Genomic DNA, 10238 nt, shown 5'->3' on the forward strand with positions numbered 1-10238 from the left:
AAAATTATTGGCTAGATCATAAAACCTGAAATGTTTAATTCGAATAAGAGGATTAAGATTCTTTACACTGTTCAGTGGCTCAGCCGGCATTTGGATTACCTGCACCTCAGACTTACTGTACGAAGTTGGAAAATAAACCTTGATAAAGATCCAGGGCCCAAACAAAGCAAACTCATTACCTGCAATGCTGAAATTATGACATTTCTGCTACTTCTGCAACCCTTAATTATCCCTAGAAAACTGAGGTGTAGGCAGGTTTTCTTTGTTTTGACTAAGACATAAATTGACGTATTCAAAATATGGACCCTCTGTGATTTATCTCCTGAATTTCCCAAGACCGTAAGATCTTATTGCAAAGTACTTTTGTTTTCCAGAGCAATCCTCTTCGGCGTGATTACAGGAGATTTGGCTTTCTAAGACGTCCAAGTCACAGGTAATGCCGCGAAGCAGACAATAAACACAACAAAGGCATAGTTTCCAAAGAAAATCCATTTGAGCCTTGCCCAAAGGAACTCTTAGAGTCTCCTGGAAAAGACTTCTCTTCTGATACCTCGGAGAGTTTGCGTACGCAGCGGGAGCCGTGAGTGGCGGCGGTCGGAGACGAGGACAAAAGATCAAACTAAGAGAACCACACATGACCTGATGAAAACAACAGCTTCATTGTGCGGCGGGCGTCCTTATCGGGACCCCCTTCTCATTTGCTGCTTCCTCCTTTTTTTTCCTCCCCCACTTTCTGCGTTTTTCATGTGGTAACAAATGTATAAGGAAGCAATGATTTGAAAGATTCTCCGGTTTGGGAAAAAAAAAAAAAAAAACCCGATTTGAAGCTTTGTAATTGAAAACACACATTGAGTCAGAGAAGCTGAGCTACCAGGGGAGGGTAGAGAAAGCCCCAATGAACAAAGGTTTGAATTGCGAAAGAGACAAACTAGACTCTGCGTGACATCTGACTAAATACTCTCATTGTTTTTCTCCCCAAAAACAAGTATCGCATAACCGGTGGAGGAAAAGAGCAGAAGAGAGGGATGTCTGCCCGAACCCAGACCTGCTGCCTTGACATCCCCCAGCGAGCTTCAGAAACAATCCGTCCGGTATTACGGCGACGTGCCCTTGAAAACTGTTTATCCGTCTGACTCTGTGCAACAATATAAACTTGTGAACCGTGTTTTGGAAGCATCTGTGTTTTTCAAAAGCTATGAATGGTTTCAGACCTCCTTCAAGGAAGGTTTAAGCCCTCAAAGTTAGATAATAGGGTAAGTCACAAGAGTTTATATTGTAGCGGTTGCATCAATCTGATGCACATTGCTAGAGAGGCAAAACAGGACACTGACTCTGAGCTTAAATTTCATGGATATTGGTTCCAGATTTTGTTCATTCATGGAGCTACGACTCAAATCGTGCGGCTTGTTGAGGAGAGGGATGCTATTTTAAAAGCGTTCAGACCTCCAATTTTCGCCTGTCGGACTATAAAACTCTATATTTGGAGACCAGAGTATAATAGAGACTGGAGGGTAGGCTTTACTGACTCGGGGTTGAAAACAATAAGTTAGCAACACCCTAGCAGCCACTCAAAACAACAGCACCCACTCAGAATCCATTAGCAAACAAGGAGAAAGTTGACTACAACATTATTACTTTTTTTATTGTTTTTAAAAAATTAAATGCAAATAAGTAAATTAATAATCTGTTTTTAATTTTTAAATTCAGCATTAAAATACATTTTTTATGTTTTATTTATTTTCTTAAATTTTGAAACTTTCCTGATCTTATGAAGAAAAAAGGCCTTATTAAAGGAATTAAAGTCTTGAAAATAATTTCTTAAGTAGCTTGGCATAACTCTATTATTTAATTAAATTTGTAATACTTGTTTTACAATTTTATTATTGTTTTTCTCAAACTACAAAATAAAACTAAATGCTATGTTTAATATCTTAAAAACATTTGTCTTATTTTCTCACAGTCCAACCAACTTTCAGGAAAAAAAAAGACAGGAAATTCTATCATAGAACAGCATATCACGCAGGTCAGCAATTCTCTGAAAATATAACTTAATTATAATTTTAAGTTAATTTGGTGAGGAAAGGGTGATTCAGGTTTTAATTAGGGCTGTCAAACGATTAATCACGATTTTTTACTTTTTACTTAGTATTTCTGTCACAAGACAAAAAAGATGCAGACGAATGTAGACAGTATCCATTACAAAGTGATTTTAATATTACAACAAACACAGGGACAGGCAGAAGGTTTGACAGTGCATAAAACATGGAGTAAACACACCGAAATTGAGTGAACAGAGAGGAGCTAAATACATGGTGGTGGCGCTGTGATGAAAGAATGTCCATGGTTACTGATGAGTGGCGGGAAAATCTAACAAACGAACACATTTGAAGAATGAAAACAAACCGAAAGTCCATAAAAACAAACTAACTGAACATAACTGATTCTTTATTTCTTCTTCATTTATTTATAAAGCATGTTTGAATCTCATGGTTGACCCAAAGTGCTGCACAATACATGTAAAGTCAGACAAAATAGAAAGACAATACAAACAATACAGTATATAAGTTATACATGGTTAAAAGCTGTTGAATGTAAATGTTTTTTAAGCAAGTAATATTAAAACTTGGTAAAGAGGAATCCGTCCTAACAGAAATTGGTAAGTTATTCCAGAGACTAGGACAACTCTGAAGTGGAGTGAAGGATACCAAGATTTCTAGATCTCAAGGACCTGTTTGGCTTGTGGGTGGAGATCACTTACATATAAAAGATATGTAGGTGCTTGATTATGTAGTGAAAAAAAAAGCATTTTTAAAACATTTCTAAATTGAATTGGTAGCTAGTGTAGCGAAGTTAGAATGGTTGTAATGTTATCGAACTTTCGTCTGCCAGTGAACAACCCGGGCAGCAACATTTTGAACCATCTGGAGATGCATTAGACAGGACTGACTTACTATACAGTATAGAGAGTTGCAATAGTCTAGGCGAGATAACATAAGTAAATGATTTCTTCACAATGTCTAGCTGAAAGAAGACTTAATTTTCTCTAAAAGTCATAGATGTAAAAAACAAAATTTGACCACAGCACTAATTTGCTTCTCAAATTTCAGGTTCCATTCAAAAAGAACACATAGGGTTCCCTTTCGTTGTCACTTCGAGTTCTGTCGGATGACAATGAATGGGATTTTCAGCTTCAATCAATATAAAACGATCCAATGGCAAAGAAATGCCATGGGTCTGCAGAATTTGCATGGCGTAACTCCGCTCACCTGTGCCTTATCAGCTGTGGGTATTTAAGGAGGACGCTGAACGCAAATCAGGCATGTTTTCGCTTTGGAGCCAAGTTCACTCTTCGTTCCCCAAGCACTTCTCTACAGAGACTGTCAGCTTCTTAGAGAGATTTGTGTTGGTGTGACGGCAATTTCCCGGCGAGTTTGCGCTTCCTGCTGTCTGTGCTGTGATTGCCAGAGAGTGTGTTTCTCCCCAGGTGCTTGAGTACCGGGTACTGTACTGGGTACCCGGTACGGGTACCGAGTTTTTCTCACAAAAAGAGCTTGCGCGTGGCACGTCTTTTTAAAGATGCCTCGCCCGTGCACTTCTGGATGCGGCAGACTCGTTTCTGACTCTGATGGTCACGATCGCTGTCTAGTGTGTTTGGGCATTGATCACGCTAGAGCAGCGCTTGTGGATGAGTCATGTTCTCTCTGTGGGAACATGACCATCGCGTCACTAAAGTCGAGACTCAATGAGCTTGTGAGAGTGAGAGTCCCCTCAACCACACCCCGATCTACTGACTCTAGAAATAGAGTTAGTACTTCAGCTGGTGGCCAGGGTGATCTGAGGGTGACGGTGTGGAACCATGCGCCGACTATACGTCCGTGCTCTACACCTTCCCCTCCCGTGACGATGCCATCCAACGTCCAGGGGGCGCTCACGGGTTCATCTTCGGATGTTCCCCGGGTTTCCTTTGGCGTTGCAGAGGATGATGCGATGTCTGTCGCGGCATCACAAGGCGGGCAGGATTCGTCGAGTGAGGATTCGGCGGCTATTGGCTATTGCCATGGCTATTCTGCAGGTCTACCAGGCCCAGATACTCAGGGACATGCACAAGGGCAGGACAGACCCGGGCCTCTTCGATGAGCTGCGCGCCGCCACTGGCCTTGCCCTCCAGGCGACGAACGTGACCGCGCGCTCTCTGGGTCTGGTGATGTCCACAGCCGTGGTCCAGGAGAGACATCTGTGGCTGAACCTGGCTGACATGAAGGAGGCCGAGCGGTCCCTGCTGCTCGACTCCCCCATGTCCCAGGCCGGCCTCTTCGGCGGTGCAGTCGAGGACTTCGCCCAACAGTTCTTGACTGCTCAAAAACAGACTGAGGCCATCAAGCATATCCTGCCCCAGTCGGCCGGGCAGGCGCCACAGACTTTTCGCCGCCGAGGGTGTCCTCCCACAACTCTCGCCCCTCCCGCCCGGCCCAAGCAGCAGCCTTCACCCGGGCCCGGTCGTGGAGGAAGTCGCAAGAAGACGCCCCAGCCCTCTCCAGCCCCGCTAAACGCCGGGCCAAGCGGCGCTCCTGAGACGGGCTGCTCAGGGACGATAAGTGCTACTTCACAGGAGATGGTAGCAGGACCACTCCTTCCCCCGGAGGGCCGGGGGAGAATCTTTTGTTCTTTCCCGCTGCTCACCCACGGGTGGGTAGCATCCTGAATTGGTTAAAGAAAGAAGTAGCACACTCATCCCTGAGCACACAGAGTTCTTGGACGACACGGTGCGCCGCCTCCGGGTCGTGCACCCCTCGTCCTCCTCTGTCCCAGAGTCGGATGACAGTGCGAGCCGTCCTCGGACCGTACCACTCTCATCCCCCTCTGTCGCCAGCCCCCTGGCAGAGCAGACCCCCGTGGGACGTTCGTCCTCCCCTGGTCTCCTCTATCAAGACGCGGTCAATGACTGTGTACCCACATCGGGCCGCTACACCGTCCGTGTCCGGGCCAGTCATTCTGCTTCGCTGCACCTCAGGTGGGAAGCTTGTGGTCCGTATGACCACGCTGGTACAGTTTTTGGGAGCCTGGCTAGAGCTTCCCAGACTGTCCCGCTGGGTCGCTCGGACGATCAGGCTCGGCTACGCGATTCAGTTCGCGCGGTCTCCTCCCCGCTTCAGGGGGGAGTCCGCTCCACATTGGTCGGTGGCAATGCCCCTATCATGAGAGCGGAGATTGCTACCCTGCTGGCGAAGGGTGTGATCGAGACTGTCCCTCCAGCTGAAATGGAGTCCGGCTTCTACAGCCCGTACTTCACTGTCCCCAAGAAAAACCGGTGGGTTACCGCCAATCCTGGACTTGCGTGTGCTGAACCGCTCCCTTCACAGGCTGCCGTTCAAGATGCTCACTGCCAAACACATTTTTGAATGCGTGCGGCCCCAGGATTGGTTTGCAGCGATCGACCTGAAGGACGCCTACTTCCATGTCTCCATTCTTCCTCGACACAAACCGTTCCTGCGGTTTGCTTTCGGAGGGCAGGCATACCAGTACGCGGTTCTCCCTTTCGGGCTAGCCCTGTCTCCTCACGTCTTCACGAAGGTCGTCGAGGCAGCCCTTGTTCCCCTCCGAGAACACTGGGTTCGCATCCTGAATTACCTCGATGACTGGCTGATCCTAGCTCACTCTCGAGATCAGGTTTGCGAACACAGGAACCTATGTAGTGCCCCGGCACCTAGCTCGTCTGGGTCTTCGGGTCAACTGGGAAAAGAGCAAACTTTGCCCCGTGCAGAGGATCTCTTTTCTCGGTACGGATATCGACTCGGTCGTCATGTCAGTGCAGCTTACGAACGAGCGCGCTGAGAACGACGTGCCGTTCATATTCCCGGAGCCCTGAACCGTGCAGCCGACGAAGTGTCCCGGCTTCAGCCCGGAGAATGTCCCTTCAGCCTGGAGAATGGCGACTCTATCCCCAGTTGGTCCAGCTGATTTGGGACCAGTTCGGGGACGCACAGATAGATCTGTTTGCCTCTCACGACTCGACCTATTGCGCCCAGTATTTATCCCTGACCGAGGGCACGTTCGGCACGGATGCACTGGCGCACAGCTGGCCGCAGGGCCGCAAACATGCGTTTCCCCAAGAGAGCCTTCTTGCGCAGACCCTGTGCAAGGTCAGGGAGGACGAGGAGCAGGTCATTCTGGTCGCTCCGTATTGGCCCACCCGGACCTGGTTCTCCGAACTCAATCTCCTCGCGACAGCACCCCCTTGGCCCATTCCTCTGAGGAAGGACCTCCTTTCTCAGGGACGGGGCACCCTGTGGCACCCTCGTCCCGATCTTTGGAACCTCCACGTGTGGCTCCTGGTCGGGACGAGGCAGGTTTGAGTACCCTACAACCAACGGTGGTGGCTACCATCACTTCCGCTAGGGCGCCGTCCACTAGACACGTCTATGCGTTGAAGTGGAACCTCTTCGTCAACTGGTGCTCTTCTCACCGAGAAGACACCAGGAGATGCTCGATCAGTGTCGTGCTTTCCTTCCTTCAAGAAGGGTTGGAGCGAAGGCTGTCTCCCTCCACCCTTAAGGTCTATGTCGCCACTATTGCCGCACACCATGACTTTATCGATGGTAAGTCTTTGGGGAAGCACGACCTGATCAGGTTCCTGAGAGGAGCGAGGAGACTGAATCCTCCTCACCCTCCTCTCGTGCCCTCTTGAGATCTCTCAGTGGTTCTAACTGCCCTGAAGAGTGCTCCATTTGAGCCTTTGCAGTCAGCTGAGCTTAAGTTCCTGTCAATGAAGACAGCGCTTCTGACTGCATTGGCCTCCATCAAGAGGGTAGGGGACCTGCACGCATTCTCCATTGAGGACGCGTGCCTGGAATTCGGGCCGGGTTACTCTCAAGTGATCCTGAGACCCCGGCCTGGATATTGGCGCCAGTGTCTATTGCCTGGGCATCGGCTAGGTGTCTTCCGTGTGCAGGTTCCCTCCCCTGAGAGACCCCCACATGTGTATTTCCACTGCAAGCCTCTCTGAGCGTGTGTCTTTCCCTCGGCAAGCCACCTTGCCACTCCTGGGATTGAAATATTCCACCTGCGGCTGGACACCCCAGTGATTCCCCATATGCATCCTTCGGTTCATATGTGTATTCTCTAAGTCCGCCCACCCCCCGGGTTGGCAATAATTGCATATCTCCCTCTAAACTATGGAATATGCTTCCCAGTGTACCTTGGTATTCCTGTGCTAAATAGGAGTCCTTCGTCCGTGCCAAGCTAAGTGTGACAGGGTTCTCAGATTTACGCAGGGCACTGGAAGACAGCTGAGAAGGTGGCGAGATTAGACTGGTAATCCCATTCGTCGTCATCCGACAGAACTCGGAGTGACAACAAAAGGGAACGTCTCAGTTACGTATGTAACCCTCGTTACGTCTTCCTGCCACCTTCCGCTGTGTTGCGGGGATCGCCAGACCTCAGCGAAGAAACATGCCTGATTTGCGTTCAGCGTCCTCCTTAAATACCCACAGCTGATAAGGCAGAGGTGAGCGGAGTTACGCCATGCAAATTCTGCAGACCCATGGCATTTCTTTGCCATTGGATCGTTTTATATTGATTGAAGCTGATAGGCTTTCTAAGCGAAAATCTCATTCGTCGTCATCCGACGGAACGTCTCCGTTCCCTTCAGGGAACGAGGGTTACATACGTAACCGAGACGTTTTTTCACAAGGTGTTATATAGCAAGAAAGATGGTTAAGGACACTTTAAAGTTTACCAAATAAATTAACTTCAGGATTGTTTTGATTTAGCACCAAATGGTTTCTTATAATGATACAGTACTTGTAGTTCGTTTAAACAGGCTAAAGTGGTCCTAAATATTCTTTGTATTTTTTGTTGCAAAGGAAGATGCAACTGAGTGGCATCAGGATAACAATGAAATTACACTACATTTACACTTAAAAATAGATTAAAGACATATTTATTAAAAAATAGCACCCATAGGCAACATACTGAAAATAGAATCGGACCAAGAATTGATCCCTTGGGTACAGCGCATGCAAGAGGACAGAAGAAATATATTGACCAATAGAAACATTGAACATCTGTTTGTTAAAAAAGAACAAAACCACTTTAAAACAGTGATCTACAATCCAACACAACTCTCCAGCCTGGAAATGAGAGCTTTTAGCATTAAGTTCTACCAGGAAAATTTTAATGCCGCATCATTCATTCATAAAAATAGGTCTGGCCAATCATTGCTTGACACCTGGCGAATAAAAGCACTGAACTCTCTGTTTTATGTTCACAGTTGATGATGCTGACGTACCCCTCCATCCTCCCCCGCCACCACCAGGTTGGCTCCTGTCCATCCATTGGGGTAGGCTCCACCCCTGCCTTCGTCTTCAGGTAGGATCAGCTGAATATGCTTCCCCAGGATTTAGTCTAAGGAAGGGGCCTATGAAAGTCCTATTGACCAGAGAACGAACATTGATAATGCCATCTTGCTAGGCTAATGGCGAACTTGATTTAACAGATGGAGAACTTCATGGTTCACTCCTCCCCGCGAATCTGGGGAGAAACAGGATGCACAGGCTCGTCCAGCAACCCGGACACAATCGGTCGAATCCACTGATGAGGCAGCTCCAATGAGCACCTTGCCACATGGTAGCCAGAAAAAAGTCTCAAACACTCAAACACCGGTGAATAGAAATCCAGACCTGACTTTACCCTGAAGGCAACACTTGCTTGCTTCCCTTGTCTCCTGCTGCGCCTCTTCCGAGGAACGTCGACAGGCCTTTAACACACTCCACTCCATACGGCATCAGTCGAAAAAGAGACTAAGTTTGCAATTTTAAGCAGGATTTGACGGCCATAGATTAATGAGGTAGACCTAGTATATTAAAAAATAACATTAAAATAGTCGACAACAACACACAGGACAGACATCTAGACTCAAACACCAGTGCCATCTTGCTCATATCCGTTACACCGCATGACAGTTTTTAGAATCATTAAATATAAACATACCTTGAAATCGGTAAGAGAAACCAACATTAAAACATTTCTAAGAACTCGATCTTTCTAAGAACTAGATTTTCCCTTGTTGTTATTGTGGTCACTCTTATATGGCATTGAGCATCTCGAGTCCCAGTAGCCGACAGCTTATTGTATTAATACTGATTCAGTCATTAAAAAAAACTCTTAACTACTGTTTGCTGACTGAAAGCCTGGTATTTCTTTGCCATCTGTCCTGAGATGCATTGTTTTTTTGTTTGTTTTTTGGCTCTAAACATCCTATTGAAATGCATGAGTTAGATTTTGATGGTTTGGCAGACCAATGAGACAGCTCGTCGTTCCCGCCTCTAAAATGAAGCACCGTTGTAACGTTTGTCTAATTGCCCTGGTATACGCTAGAACTGCATCTGAAAGGAAGTGGACAAAAGTTCACAGTGGGTCATTTTGGCTTGCTAAGATGAAAACTGCTTCCATTTTTAATGAGGATTGACCCAAAAGGTCCCTTTTACTCACAACGTTGGAGGCTGGCAGTGCATGTCCTCTCTCACGCAGAAGTCCCTTGAGCTGTTGGAGGCCCCAACACCATGTGACCCTCTCCCCCATGTTGGGCCATGGGGCCCCCCGCACATCATACACAACGTGAGTTAAATGAGCTCAGTGCCCAAATAGGGGCCTTTCATCCTGGCCTCGCAGTCCCCATACTTGTTTGGAGGTCAATGTGTCAATTCGTGTAATGGAGGTCCTCCATGATCCAGTGTGAGAAAAGTGTGTTTAATTCCGTGTGTGAAAAACAAATACTGACACTTGTTTTGCAACAGTGATATGATGAATAACACATTGAATGATGTGTCAGACGTGACTACGAGTTATAAATCGTATAATTACTCATAAATTTGGATCTTCTCTGATCTTCCATATGAGTGCAATATCTTTCCTCTTGAGTAAGAGATGACAATTATTCATTTAAAAGAGAAGGTGGGTGGTAATGCATTCATTGAAAATAACGTGACATACGCCTTATTCACGGCAGCGCCATCTTTGATTTTTAATGAGAATGAAAGCGAGGCTGTGAGGGATAGACTTGCATCTCTTCAATGGGCTGTACTGTTATTTAATGTGTTTTCGGATTGTTCTGCTCATGAAACACTGGAAAAATATCTTTCCAAGAAATGTCAGTTGACAAAAAAATCCCGATAATGTAAGCTGTGGAAAATTGTAAGTAATCCAGCCGCTTTATTCAGCTTTTTACAGCGGATGCCACT

At 46.7% G+C, this 10238-nt stretch overlaps 1 long non-coding RNA gene across 2 annotated transcripts in view; it reads left to right on the forward strand.

Moving 5' to 3' along the window:
• LOC120473341 (uncharacterized) overlaps positions 1 to 9156 on the forward strand; it is a 70311-nt gene extending 61155 nt beyond the window's left edge. The window contains exons 1-3 of one of the 2 annotated variants that reach the window (XR_016150744.1): positions 940 to 1253; positions 8270 to 8367; positions 8495 to 9156. This is a non-coding gene — a long non-coding RNA (uncharacterized LOC120473341). Of the gene's footprint in view, positions 1 to 939; positions 1254 to 8269; positions 8368 to 8494 lie in introns of those variants that run through there. The other variant, XR_005621575.2, reaches the window with a different exon arrangement.
• The last annotated feature ends 1082 nt before the right edge of the window (positions 9157 to 10238 follow it).

This window comes from Pimephales promelas, chromosome 25, assembly GCF_988280905.1.
Source record: "Pimephales promelas chromosome 25, fPimPro1.hap1.1, whole genome shotgun sequence".
Taxonomy (NCBI): Eukaryota; Metazoa; Chordata; class Actinopteri; order Cypriniformes; family Leuciscidae; genus Pimephales; species Pimephales promelas.